Below are 15,743 nucleotides of genomic sequence, written 5' to 3'. Positions count from 1 at the left end.
CCCCTTCCTAGTATTCCGCACATTTTCTTGCAATGCTAAGACGATTATCCATCATTTCCGGATATCGAAGTATGTCAGTAAGTATACAAAGTTAACTCATTGACACTGGCAACTAAGGTCCCACGAACAGAAACGACGTATATCACTGCATGCCGATCTACACCGCTTGGCAGGTAACGGGCAACACATTTTGGGTGCTCCTATAGGCCGGTGGCAGCGTTCTTCCGGGAAAGGCCGCTTCCCCCACCAAAACCGCTGCTCGCTCTTGAGTTTACAGACAGACTACAGATGGGGCGGCTAAGCAGGCCGATACTGCACGTCTCTCCCGCAGGGGAGTTATTGGAATTAAGAGCTTTCCACAGACAGACGGAGTGTTGAGGTTTTCATTGCCTATCATCGTTATGTACGGGGGCAGTTCAATAAGTAATGCAACACATTTTTTTTTTCTGAAACAGGGGTTGTTTTATTCAGCATTGAAACACACCAGGTTATTCCCCAATCTTTTAGCTACACAACACTATTTTTCAACGTGATCTCCATTCAATGCTACGGCCTTACGCCACCCTGAAATGAGGGCCTGTATGCCTGCACGGTACCATTCCACTGGTCGATGTCGGAGCCAACGTCGTACTGCATCAATAACTTCATCATCCGCGTAGTGCGTCCCACGGATTGCGTCCTTCATTGGGCCAAACATATGGAAATCCGACGGTGCGAGATCGGGGCTGTAGGGTGCATGAGGAAGAACAGTCCACTGAAGTTTTGTGAGCTCCTCTCTGGTGCGAAGACTTGTGTGAGGTCTTGCGTTGTCATGAAGAAGGAGAAGTTCGTTCAGATTTTTGTGCCTACGAACACGCTGAAGTCGTTTCTTCAATTTCTGAAGAGTAGCACAATACACTTCAGAGTTGATCGTTTGACCATGGGGAAGGACATCGAACAGAATAACCCCTTCAGCGTCCCAGAAGACTGTAACCATGACTTTACCGGCTGAGGGTATGGCTTTAAACTTTTTCTTGGTAGGGGAGTGGGTGTGGCGCCACTCCATTGATTGCCGTTTTGTTTCAGGTTCGAAGTGATGAACCCATGTTTCATCGCCTGTAACAATCTTCGACAAGAAATTGTCACCCTCAGCCACATGACGAGCAAGCAATTCCGCACAGATGGTTCTCCTTTGCTCTTTATGGTGTTCGGTTAGACAACGAGGGACCCAGCGGGAACAAACCTTTGAATATCCCAACTGGTGAACAATTGTGACAGCACTACCAACAGAGATGTCAAGTTGAGCACTGAGTTGTTTGATGGTGATCCGTCGATCATCTCGAACGAGTGTGTTCGCACGCTCCGCCATTGCAGGAGTCACAGCTGTGCACGGCCGGCCCGCACGCGGGAAATCAGACAGTCTTGCTTGACCTTGCGGCGATGATGACACACGTTTTGCCCAACGACTCACCGTACTTTTGTCCACTGCCAGATCACCGTAGACATTCTGCAAGCGCCTATGAATATCTGAGATGCCCTGGTTTTCCGCCAAAAGAAACTCGATCACTGCCCGTTGTTTGCAACGCACATCCGTTACAGACGCCATTTTAACAGCTCCGTACAGCGCTGCCACCTGTCGGAAGTCAATGAAACTATACGAGACGAAGCGGGAATGTTTGAAAATATTCCACAAGAAATTTCCGGTTTTTTCAACCAAAATTGGCAGAGAAAAAAAATGTGTTGCATTACTTATTGAACTGCCCTCGTAACAGTGTAGAAGCACTATCGATAGGAGCTGACAAGGCTTACAGTAAGACAACGCTAGTCGGGCCGTATTCCTTCAATATGTGGCCGCTCACTTGCGTTGTCAGCCTCCAACCGCGACACCTCTCCCCAGACGCAAGCTCCGGGCCAGGCGGTTCCGCTGCTCTCCGAGCGAGACCCAACCCTGGGACCGACCACTCCAAGGCGATGGCAACTGCGACGGCGCGTGCTCCACGCATCCGACGCCGCTCACGAAGTATTCGCGGTTAGCTACTGCCCACTGTCACGATGCCGACTTCGTAGGTTCGTATGAGCAGTTGCCAGCGGGCTCGTGCGGATGCGGAGAGCTGAATTCGCGTATGAGCAGTGCCTTCCTCCCGCTTCTGGCTACTTGGAGCGTGGCTGTTTGGTGTATGAGCAGTAGCAGCAAGTAGTCAGAAGCTACCCGGAAAAATTTTCCTGGCGCGCCCGAGCTGCCAGATTCGCGCATGCGCAGAGCAAGCTGAGTTATAGTGGGGGGAGGGGGGGTCCTTCCCCACGTGACCCGTGGCCGTGTATATGTTTCGTGTCTTCGTTTACAGCTCCCACGTCAAATGAAAACAAAACAGATTTCTGTGGCTGGGAGCCATCAAGTGAATTAATATACATTCTCATAACCATGAAAGACCAAAATAAGTTAGTGGTTTCAATTTTATGATTTTATATTATTTCCACGTTATTAGCGATCAACCATTAATGTCTTAATGAAGCTATTTCTGTCCGTTTTATAGAGAAATTTGCTTCAGTTAATTTTTTTTCCTCTGAGGCAGTTAGTTTATTTGAAACGAAGTGTTTCATTCCGCGCTATTGGCTACTTTCAACCTCGTTCAGTTTAAAGTGCAAATTTTCATTTTCTGGGACGAATGACGTTATACCATAATAAAGAACCAAACAGTAGAATACAGTACTGGACCTCTAAGAAAATTGGTATCACGAGAACCACATGAAATTGAATATCAGGTCCTTCAGAGTCCATCTGGACATAGAAATGTGCAATTAGAGCGGAATGAAGCATTTTAGTATGGTTTATGAAATTCCGATGCTGCTGGAGTAGCCTCTGATGTCCTGTTCCTTTTATGACACTGTAAGACCTCTTAATGCTATATACGTACGAAATACGTAAACATTGACTTGAAGCTAAGTAGGGAAATTTGGTCAGTAGTTTTGAACTAAATATTTTGTTTCAAATATGACAGCTGTAGCAGAATTTTATAGATCTGCCTTCTGTGAAAGAGTTTTCCGATCACAAGGCACTTGTCTAGTACTTCCTCTGGGCCTGAAATTATTTCTTAATTTGTGTTTACGTCTTAGATTTATAGAATGCCATTCTATGCTAAATTTTAGACTGACAGCATACCATGTTTTATCGTTTTAACTCCCCACATGGCTTCATATTTATTCCTAGAGTAGAATATAAACTGTCAGTTGTACAGTTTCTTTGCCTCACAGACAACCATGTTAATTTTTTCACATTTTGAAATAGTCATGAAATTTATTGTCCTTTATTCCGGTGTAAGCTACACAAGAAACTGTCTCTTTTTTTGTTGCAAGTAATTTTTATTCCATCCTAGTAGCTTTTTGCAGTGCTGTGTAGATGTAAACCTGTTGGAAATGCTGAATAACAATATTGCAGAGTACGAATTTACAAAAAAAAGAAAAAACGTCAAAGTCACCCCTTGGCAAAATTTTATGGTACTTCGAGCTGTGGAGTCTAATTTTGAAATGATATTTTGCCAAGAACTCCTTCCTTATTTGCATCCTTTATCTGTGTGGGATATGATGAAACAATTGCTCCAAGTACAACTCAGTATGTCCTCTCAACAACATGCCGCACCGGCGGCACGGCTACACATGGTCACGTGATGCCCCACCAGAAATACGACGAAAAGCGTATGAGCAGAGCAAGCATCAAGCACGGGCTGCCTACGTCATCGTAGCTGCGCATGCGCATTACAGCCTGTTGTCTGGCGCTTTCTGGTAACTGCTCAAACGAACCCCGTGTTGTGGCGTTGCCTACGAATTACTTAACCAGCTACAGTATTCTACAGGTTAAGGACGCTGTTTTATAGAAACAGCTGGTTGGCTCTAAGTAGCCATCTTGTAGCGCGACATGGTCGCTCGCACGCAGAACACCCAAGGTTTTCGCCCGATGTTGTTGCTTGTCGCTGGAATGTCGCTGATCCAGAAGTTGCTCGCTTCTGTCGCTCACGTAGGACACGGAAGGCCTCCGCATCGAGATGCTTTTCGGAGCTGTAATTGGCACCGCGTTCGTAGTTCGACACGACCGCTGGATTTATCTTTCGAAAAAAGCCATAAAATTTCAGGTGTGCAGTGTACATGTCGTCACTATCTCACTCAGATTAGTGTAATGTGAAATATAAACGCAGACAATTAAATTGCAGGATAATATTGCAGCAATTCGCAACACTTTTTATTTTTAGCTTGGCGTTTTACCGTTAGTGTTGTATTTCCTGCCAGCAGCCTAGTTATGATTTTGCTTTTCCTTGCAATGACTAGTGAATAATACTTCCACACATTTCCATTAGAAGAGCAGAGAGTCTTTCGAAGTGATCGTATGTACCTTTCAACTCACACCTCCCCTCTACTGGAAGCATGGCTGGCGATGTCAGCTACAGTTTCTGTTCTCACATTATCATGTGCAACATGGGACAAATTCCCGAACTACTTCCGTGCACACTGAAGAAAGCAAGTTTACATTGTATGAACACTGAAGAAAGCTTTATAGTAACATCGTTTTCTGTGTGGATTTTCAGTTTTTGCCTACTTACACGATGGGTATCCAGGGGAAATTGTTGGAACAGAATTGGGAAGAAATCTTTTAGTTTCGGTATAAATATTAAAGCAGCTATCATCAAATTGCTGACAATATACAGCCGATTTTTTGAAAGATTACCAAATACTGCTATTCTCTGATCCTTGTCATGATATAGCGATATAGCCTGTAGCCATTTTTCACGCAAATCGTCATAGGTCGGAAATTTATGGAACGAAGCATCGACCACTTTTGAGTCTTAATTTTTACACAGTGGAACGCAACAATCCACCATTATTGCTTCTTTTCTGATCAGTCGCTTAATGGCTTCATTTGTTAGTACTATCCTGCAATAAATATAGACCTGTGATTCCGCATATAGAACGTAATTCAAACACTATTAAATATATGAGACATGTAGTTTGTGCATTATATTGTAAGAACACTTCTTGTTTTAAACGACTCCCCTGGAGGATAAATGCTGTGCTTGTATTCAACTAGCGGGTGGCAAATTGCAACTAGAACGCTCTTTGGTACTCAATAAATTGTACCCTACCTCCCTATTTGAATTTTGCAATTAATGCATGTGATGAACGGGCCTACTTAAAATATTAAAGGTTTGGACTTATTGTCAAACACTTGCGTTTGGCCCTGCGTGCGTCTTGCGTCGACAATAGTAGTAATTCATATTAAACATCTATCGGGAAATCTGAAATTAATTATTGCATAACAACCTGCTTACCAATAATCTTGTTGTTGAAGAGGAAAATTAAACACCCAACAGAAAAATGTCAGTCACAAGATTCGCAATATACACAAGAATCGTATACCCACAGACTTAAACTGCAGGGACGTAACATGACATCTATCAGCGAAACTTTAACTACGACGAACGGAAAGGGTAGGAAGCAGGCGCACGCACGCACGCACGCACACACACACACACACACACACACACACACACACACACACACACACACTGATGCATCTCATAGGCAACGGTTGCGGCTGCTCCGCTGTCGCGCACCAGACTGCTCTCCTGCTACGGCCTGTTTCACACGGGCCGTTCCATTAGGTTCAGTTCATTTTTGGTTCTTCTTCGGTTGCTGCCGACAAGTGTGAAACTGTGCTCCGGTTTCTTTTTGGTACTTCTAGAAAAAGCAGAGCATCGGGTACTCCCGTTTCATCAGATTCCTATAAGGTGCGAAATCATGTCCAGGGAACAGAAAGCAATAAAGGCGTTCACATAAGCAGGATTCAGTTTCTGTCTTAACCTGTTATCGAGTGGATCTTCTTAAAAATTACATATTTTTTTGAACGTTCTTGTTGCAGTTTTTCTGATAAAATGAGCTGTTTATCAGATGTTGATGTGGATCGGCTGATTACTGCAGTGCAGTCTAAACCAGTGCTACGGGATAAAATTTGTGAAAAATGTAAGGATTAATTTAAGACGTAGTGTACATAGAAAGAAGTTTGTGTTAAAATTTTCAACGGCGTTGGTGAATTTGATGTCGGTTAAAAATGGAATTGTGTAAGTATTGAAGAACTCACTTCTGTCCAATAAAAGGCGTAGCTCAACTCGTAAATGAAGTTGATGTCTTGACCGTAGATATTTTAAAACGTGGTTCTCTTGGGCTGAGGCGTTGATGTGTGTGCAGATATCGATGTAAATCGTAGGTCGTGTTACCGGAGTATAATAGTTCTTATTTTCTTATATTTGAATAACACGGCAGCGAAGCTTCAGGTCAGTTACTATACACTGATAATTTAAAAGACCACAGATTAAGAACTAACATTTCGCTTCAATAAGACACAGCTCTACTAAATTTATTTAAATAGTTTATAGTCACTGCATGCGATACTAATGTTGAAAGAGGCTAATTAGATTTTGTTGTGTGGTAATGTGAAGTTAAACTCATGATTACAGAAACAGTAAAGCTCGTACTTAAATTCGTAAGTAATCTCGTAATTCTTGAAGAGTGATCAGCAATGCGAAAATTAATTAGAAATGCAACATTAAACTGCGTACTGCAATGCTCATGGCGAGAATACAGTTTGTGCTGATAAATTTAAGAAAATTGTCCTGTTAGCAATAATACAAGCAACCTGACTGCGAGGAAAGTATGAAATATAAGTAACTACCAAGAAAACCTTGTCTGAAAAGTATGTCACTGTTGGAGTGTTAATTGTGTCACACGTAAATTATAAACGGCCTAACTATTTGTGCAATGAACAAATACTGTGCTGCTGCTATCTCCAAACTACTGCAGCTGCTGCTATGCTAGTTACAAAATATAAATTCAAACTGCTGGCAACTTGATGTGCAACGTGTTCTTTAAACTGTAGAGGCATCCACAAAACGTTTGTGCTAATAAATTTCATTACTGCAATGGTCTTATCATTTAAAGTTCTGTCACAGAGAAATTCGGGAAAGCAAAATTAAGTATGTGAAACTTGAGATAACGAGACAAAAGATGATTGATGGAGGAACAACAACGTAACTGTACTAACAAAACCTTACATCACTAAGACAAAATATTTCAACACTTGAAATATTAAAAATTCACTTTACGTTAATGGTGGAAAAACCTGAACAAATTCTGTTTACTTTCTTACAAACACGTATTCCATACATCTTTGAAAGAAAATCAGTGAATCACACGCTGTCATTTTATCACAAAAATCTTCAGTTCTAAATCCCTGACCAAATTAATTAACACACTTGGATGTCTCGGCAAATGCGCTACTACAGTATCTTTTGAAGTCTTCTGAATGAAAAATAATATTAAAAATTATTGTTGGCACACACCACGGCCTAAACACATCTTACTCCATCACAAGATACAACTCGACTCTCCCTCGCTCGAAGACTGCACTCTACTCACAAGCAAAGGTTGTACGAACAGTGTCCCACAGCGCAACCTCTTTGGAAGAGATGTTGCCCGCTGTTACTCAGATACTATTGAAGCTTTACTATCCCGCGTGACATCCAAACTATTACCAAAACTAGAATTTTCTGTGTAAAATAAAACCTTTACAATGTACTGTTTATTACACAGCGTACAGAACAGGCTTCGTCGACAAAACTATCTGGCTTGCACTATTTATTCTAATTTTAATTAAAGGTTTATAAAGTTTGTCTTTCCCTTTTTTTCTTTTCTTTTCATTAACGAGTTATTAAAATGTTCCAGCTGGCTCAAAGTTTACGTCCGACCAGAGATTCTAACAGTCTGTAGTATTGAAATTTTATACTAACACTTGAATGTCGATATGAATATCGTTACCTTTTGCGAATATTCACACTAAAATGCAGTTAATTTCGTCTCTTACTTTTCACTTAGATTTAACGTCAAATATCATAAATCTTCAGTTCTGATCAGTAAAGAATCTATCTTCCTTTCTCTATAAATAAATTCAAGTCCGTGAAACCATATCTTAGAATGACAAAAATTACACAGTCTTGTCGCAGGTAATGCTGTTGTAAAATGATCGGTATATTAATGAGTTAACAGTGATGGTTTCGTGCGTATGTAGGCAAAAACAGACTACCGTATTACATCTTTGCCCTCTTATAACTTTAAATTCTTAGTCACTTTTACATAAATATTCCAAATAATGCTAATTAAGAATTGTTATGAGAGAAAGAATTATTGAAATAAATCCCTAACACTGACGGAAATGACAGAGTGGTTACACAAATGCATTGCAATTTTGAGGAAATTTAAAAAGCAATGATTTGAAAATTCAGAAAATAACCAATGACATTTGTTTAAATACATATCAAATTATGATATTGTCCACGGTTGATGGATTCCCTCATAAATGTATCTTGGCGTTGAAGACGGTCCTTAAGGCTCACGTGCTCCCAATGAATTGTATTTCTCCGTCTTTTTTTAACTATTTTTCTTTCGATTCGCGGTGGCGCTGTGCTAGGCTGCTTTGATGCCTCGCGCTGTCTCCGCCTGTGCAGGAACACACCTCCAGCCCTGGCACAAAATACCGAGTGGAGCGGGACTTCTGTGCTGTTTGTCTCAAAATTCTTATTTGCGGGAGATGGTGATCTGACTCTAGAAAAATCCCTTCCTTTTTCATAAAAATATCTCGTTGGTATTTGAATCTGTAGGTAATGAATTCCAATTGTTTTCAGCACCCCTCACGGCGAAATGGTCATAAGTAGATCACATGGCGACTGTATTTGTGTAATTATGTTCATGGCACGTGAGGGTTCAGATCTCAGATATCTGTTTACCCAAGCAATTCGGTGCAGCTCTCCAAACATTCTGCAGGAAACCAACTTTGAACTTTCCCGAGTGTGTATAATACACTGACGTAAGGTCAGTAATTCAGTAAGCAGAGGGCCAGGGTTTGATTCCTAGCCTATGCTAACTTTTAAAGAAGTGTGAGTGATGTCAGAGAATTTTCGTCGAAAATAAAAGACAAAGATTGGAAAGAAATTAGCTATCCATACGTCTTCACTGGCTCGAGAATATCTACGTCATTTAAATATATAAAATTCATCAACTATATGCTGATTAACACACGTATAATTGTAATTTTCACGAAATGTGTTCTTTTTCTTACTTCTAATTACATTTTTTCATTTTTATGTATTTCACGCTTCACGGAATAGCTTGTTGAACATGTACTACTGTTTAAAAATTTACCACACCAAATAATCGAATCTTGGCCACAAACATGGCAGGTGAACTTTATACAACAGAGCAACGTTGCCTGTCTAAAAACAGAGCTTACGTTGAGACAATGAAGAAACTAGGCAATCTTCAAAGTCGATGTTCTCGATAATTTTATAGAGTTGCGTTGAACTGATTGGAACGATTGACATTTTAGTGTTCAATAAAAATTACAAAAAGCCAATGGCCGTTTGGTAGGACGGATGATGGATTAACCGATTCTTGTCGATGAAGGCTAAATATGACGCGTTTGGGTACAGCGTCAAGAGCACGGAATTTTTGTTGGACGTTTGAAATTCTCTGATGGTTCTCGCTCTATCGGACGTGACTGTCCTCTGTGAGGTGTCTTCCGCGTAAAAGCGTAAAACAAAGTGAACAACCACGAAGCGGCTCTCACAGTCAGGTCTTATACAGGTTGTTGGGAAATTTCCGTTTACAATCTTGTTGGACTGATGGAGGGGAATCAGTGCATAAGATTTTCAACGGGAAACCATGTCCGGAAACGGACTTTTTCCGTTCTACGACGGTTTCAATTCAGATGCGTAACGCATCCACGGGAAAAAGAAAACTCGCAAGGTTGCTTGTTCTGATATGCAGTGGGGTAAACGGGATGACGAGTACAGTGTCTGTAACAACGTTCGTGGTCGCCACATCGCACCGCTGTTGTACTGCCTCAGTACTGTTACCTAAGTACATTAAGCTGACTTCTTTTTCGTTTTGGAATAATGTGAGCACGTAATGTTTAAGTGTTAATACAAACAAATGTGCTGAAGTGGTATATGAATGTTTCATTATGTTCCCTTTCGAATTGTTACGTAATAATTGTATTGCATCACGCCTAATTCAATTCTCCTAGCGGGCATGGATGACTTAAAAATCTGAACTGAAGCCGTCGTAGGACGGAAACTGTACGTATGAGGACGTGGATCCCTATTCAAAACGTTATGTACTCAGTTCCCTCTACATGTCGTAGGGGTTTGTAACGGGAGTTTCCAGTCACCCTGTATTTAGTGCTGCAGTTTCAGCTTACGTTGTTTTGTTGTGATAAAAGGAACATAGGAATGGAGTATGATGAAAACAGTAAAAGATTATTTGTACGTGTTTCAGTACTCATTAGGAGTGTACCTTGCAGTGTGAAACACACAGGGTAAATAAATGACAAAAATCGACCACGAGTGAGTGCCGGTTTTGGAATCAGTCCTCTGGAGGTCCTAGGATTCCTGCTGCCACTTACAGCTTCCTTCGTCATTGGCAATAATTCTTGTCAGTTAAAAATACCACATTGCCCTTATTTTGGAGTCCGTAAAACTGTAGATCCACTTGTAATTGATGGAGTATAAGTTATTTCAGAAATGAAACGAAATGAAGGACACACCACATCGACTAAAATCATACATGTAAACCCAGGCGAACCTGGGTGTTGTGGATACCTTCATAAACGGTGACAGTTATTGAACTATATGAAAAAAAACAACGTAAATTAGTTACAAACTACGGCGTGCACACACTTTATTCAACATGCAAATGTCACTTCTGATATTGGGATTTAGGTTACGACATGTTAGACATACCTGCTATAATTGGCGATGATATGGTGTAAACCTCACTATAGATATTCGGATTTACTTTATGGCATGTTCGACACGCCTGCCATCATTGCCGATGATGTGGCGCAGACGAATAGCGAAATTCTGCATGACCCAATGCTGTCAATGACCTCCTGAATGGCTGTTTCCAGCTCAGTAATGGTTTTGTGGTTATTGCTGTACACATTGTCTTTATTATAGCCCCACGAAAGGGAGTCGCATGTGTTCAGGTCGGGGGAATATGGTAACCAATCGAGCCTCATGACAGTGGCTTCTGGGTACCCCAGAGCCAGAATGTGGCCTCCAAAGTGCTCCTCCAGGACATCATCAGACACTCTCCTGCTCCGATGGGGTCGAACTCAGCGTCACTTTGGGTAATGGGAATGAAATCACCTTCCAAATTTTCACATACGTTCGGTGGTCACCGTGCCATCAAGGAATATCGCACCGAATATTCCTTGACTGGACATTGCACACCACACAGTCACCCGTTGAGGGTGAAGAGACTTCTGGATCGCGAAATGCGGATTTGCAGTCTCCCATACGCGCCAATTTCGCTTACTCAAGAACTCATCCAAATGAAAGTGAGCTTCGTCGCTATACAAAACCATGCATGCGCATACTAATTCCCATCATGGCCCGCGGCCAACCGTGCAGTTTGAACGTCCTAACGCAGACCGTTCAGAAGTTATTACGTTTTTATTTCATATAGTTCAATAATTGTCATCCAGTACATATGAAGTGAACCGCACTACAACTTCTAGTTAATACATGTTGGAAGGGTTAGGTGGCTTACCTCTCAAGACGCTGGACGTTATTAGGTAAATTTTCTCTCTCTCTCTCTCTCTCTCTCTCTCTCTCTCTCTCTCTCTTATATCTTTTGTGTCATTAATTGAAGAACACTAAATACTCAGCATCAGGAAAGCTGTAAACTAAGATTTTTCATATTAACTTTTCACTTTTAATGGGCTGTAAAGCATATGCAAAAAAAAGCCTTTAGACTTGCAAATCCCAAAGTGCGAGACAAAAGAAAGAAATTTTGATTTAGTTGCCACAAAATTCAGAAAGTAGTTTTTTGGTGGCGGCCCTGATTTTACTCTGTTTCTTTCTCGACATCAGGTGACTAAATCACTATGCTTTCGTCCTCAATTTCGGCGGAAGTGTACGTGTTATAGATTCATCCCCAACTCTACATCTTAACGTGTAACCTGTCTCAAATAAACGCAAGGGTACGGAGAGAGGTGGCGGGTGGTTAGACAATGAACTGATATTAGGGAGGACAACGGTTCAAATCTCGTCCACCCATCTGGATCAAAATTTTCCGTGGTTTCAGTAATTCACTTAAGGATAAAGCCGAGGATGGGTGCTTTGCGAAGAACGAAATCTATTTCCTTCCCCATCTTTTGCAAATTCGATTAGTGTTCCGTCGTCGGCCCAACTATAAAACGCTGACGAGTAGGAGTAATGTGTGGGCGCCCGCGCTTGCTCGCGCGCAATGCGCTATGGTGTGTGTGTGTGTGTTTTTTTTGTCTGAGTGAACTTCCACGCTCCATTACCCGCTTTGCCAAAATCGCTCTTTAAATTTAATTTCGTTCGTGCCCGGGTACAATTTTTTTTTTTTTTTTTTTTTTTTTTTTGGTCGCATGTCATAAGTCGCAAAAGCCGCAGTAGCTCACAGCTGCTGTCACCACACCTACACGTGTTTCGAGTGTTCAATGGATGTAATGCGTAACGTCAACTCTTCCACGTTGTTGGGCCAGATTAAATTACAGGTGCTAACTACTTCACCAATAATGTTTCCGCTAGTCTTGTTTCAAGACAGTTTGTTCTGTTATTCTGAACGCAAGTTTCATTCCTCATACGGCTCATACTATCTTCAGTATTTAAGAAAGGAAGCGACCAAAAATAACTAGAAACTACCTGAACAGCAAACAGAATTGTTCATCTCTGGGAAGAAGAATGCGGAGCACCTGTGAAACAAATTCGGAAATATTTCGAGGTTCCTTGTCAGATATGTTTTTTGCATGGAAGATACTGTGAGTGAGAAGGAACACCATCAGAAATTTAATACGAAAGCAGAGAAAGCTCCAAAGCAGATACAGACGAAATCGAATCTTAGATATAAACGAAAAGCTGAACACCCTTACGAGTAAGGGCTGCCATACGAGATGTCTCCATTCCATTTGAAAGCAAAATCCGACTCGCCGATTTGTCTAAAAACGATAAAAAGTGTTGATTCTGTGTAAAATCAGTCTGTAGAATAAAGTCTCCTTGGATACATATTAAGCATAAATACTTTGTCTCCTGGCAGTTATGATCTGCGCATACAGTGAAACATCTTGATCGCAAGATATTTATTTCCTTCTGATACAAGGAGAAATGGCTCTACATCATTAGTTTGTGATTTACATCGGCTTCTCATCATGTGCTTCCTCTTTTACATTTGTTCCTTTACAAAGGCGAAATGCCGAATCGGGTAAGGTTCAAATGGCTCTGAGCACTATGGCACTTAACATCTGAGATCATCAGTCCCCTAGACTTAGAACTACTTAAACCTAACTAACCTAAGAACATCACACACATCCATGCCCTAAGCAGGATTCGAACCTGCGGCCGTAGCGGTCGCGCGGTTCCAGACTGTAGCGCCTAGAACCACTCGGCCACTCCGACCGGCAATCGGGTAAGGAAGAAATTGTAAAATAAATATTTTGTAGTCAAGGCGAGAGTATAATAAGATTTCTATAAAGATGTTTCTCGATCATGAAGGCACCGGAAGGGAAATACTGGAGGACGTGAGTCGAGGCTTCAAGAGAACCTTCCCGTACACTGATGTAAAGATGGTAAAAAAGAATCTAGAACGCTACATTCACTTCGCCACACGCCATACTGCAACTGGCGGAGTACAAATTTTCATTTAGATGTTACGCCATTACTCTCACTTTTTGTGTTTCATTGCGTAATATATTCATTTTTAATTTAACGATTTTGTTCAAAAGCTGCGGAATATATTTTCTTTTTCTCCAGAAACAACATGACCCTGAGAGCTTCTATATCCTAAGGTTTACTTTGCAATCAAAAATATGTGTTAGTTTCAATTGTGATTTCGGAAAGTAGCATTTATATTAATTTTATTAGACTTACGTATCGTATCATAAATGGGAAATTATTGTTCTTTTCGGCTGCCACGTTTCATTCCGCTGTCTCAAATGTCAGAAAGCTATGCGAAAACATGTTGTTAATTTTCTCTTGTTGTTAAATTCCTAAACATTTCATTATATTTCGTACAGTTCGCAATATTCTATTGGAGGACTAAAAGAAATCGGATCACGAAAGCATATTAAAAATCGATGATGACGTCACTGACCTTTTACTGATGCTGTGCAATGAAGCGGAATAACAACAGCTTGCAACGAGAGGTTGGAATGCTAGCTGTTAATGATATATGCATATGATTTGAAGACCTGCAGTTGTAGAAAATATTATTCCAAATTATTCGCTGGATGTGAATTTCACAACATCAGCAGCAGCAGCAGGTATATATTTATTACCCAGTTGAGACGTATGAAGATTTGTGCCGCAACGGGACTCGAACCCGAACTACCCTCTTATGGCGAGCGGTCGCTTTAACCACTTCGCTACCCGTGCACGCTCTCCGGCCCTACCCAAACCTCCGTATGTCACGGTCCACGTCCTTACAATCGTAGTCTTATGTACGTCTCCCTTTAAGCTCACAACATGAGTCCCGCTAGAGGAGAATGATACCATCACAAGGAATGGAGACCATCTTTATCGTGAAATCACTTGTCAGTTTCATAAACCGACGATAAAAATGGTCTCGACACCTTGTGAGGGTGTCATTCTTCCTAAACGGGAATCAAGTAATCTTGCGAGCTTAATGGAAGACGTACATAAGATTACGATTATAAGGCAGTGGACTAAGAAATACGGAACTCTAGATCCGTCCGGGAAGCGTCCACGGACTGCCTAAGTAGTTAAGGCGACTGCTCGCGATGAGTGGGAAATTCGGGTTCGAGTCCTGATCCGATACGAATTTTCATTCGTCACAACTGGGTAATAAATTTATACCGACTATAGTTGTCATAAATTTCGCCCTCAGTGAATTTGTTAAGGATATAGATGGTTATTGCAGTATGTTGTGCATCAATATTTCAGAAAATTTCATAAGCGATGCAGTTGCACACAACACTCGGAACAAAGGGTACTGTTATGGATAAGCGGCTATTATGACGTCAGCATTCCACTTTCGATCATTGGGGTACGAAAAAGCAGCAACAATGTTCTAGCGATAACGCCACGCAGAGTAGAAGAGGGACCATACTCTAATACGACCTTCAGCGTTCTCGCACTGTACAAACTGTGAAACTTGGCTCGCTCTGTTTGTCCACGAGGTTCAGTCGATGGTAGCTAACGGCGCTTAGGTTCATTCCGCGTCAGCGACTTCCGGAAGGCATTCGAAACAGTTCCGCATTATCGCTTACTGAGCAAAACACAAGCTAACGGAATACTGGACCCAGATTTGTAACTGGATTCAGGGCTTCCTAACTAAATATGTCTTTCTTAAAGGGTCGACATCTTGAGATTTAAAAGCAAGCTCCACAGTATCCCCAGACGAGAGTAAGAAGCCCTTACTCATCATTGGAAGGTCAATGAGACAGTTGGCCTCTGCAGGGAAACGCAGGAAGAGCTTCATAGATTTCACGATTGATACAAGGACTGGTAAAAAATGGTCAGCGTCAATAAATGTAATGCGAAGTTGCGAAGAGGGCGGAAAGTCCCTTTACTGTGCGCTTATATTATGAGCGACAAATAGGAAATAGCAACAGCGGTGTGTTACATGGGACTAAATGTCTAATACAAACTGAAGAAAAGCGACAGTATAAATATCCGAAG

The 15,743-nt window shown here is 41.4% G+C and overlaps 1 protein-coding gene across 1 annotated transcript in view; it reads left to right on the top strand.

Annotated features, from left to right (window-relative positions):
* Positions 1-15,743, top strand: part of LOC126246492 (tyrosine kinase receptor Cad96Ca) — a 527,884-nt gene that overhangs the window by 69,493 nt on the left and 442,648 nt on the right. The window lies entirely within an intron of this gene.

Source organism: Schistocerca nitens, chromosome 1 (assembly GCF_023898315.1).
Source record: "Schistocerca nitens isolate TAMUIC-IGC-003100 chromosome 1, iqSchNite1.1, whole genome shotgun sequence".
NCBI classification, from domain to species: domain Eukaryota; kingdom Metazoa; phylum Arthropoda; class Insecta; order Orthoptera; family Acrididae; genus Schistocerca; species Schistocerca nitens.
The sequence above is the reverse complement of the archived record's forward strand: the minus strand, read 5'-3'. Positions and strand labels throughout refer to the sequence as shown.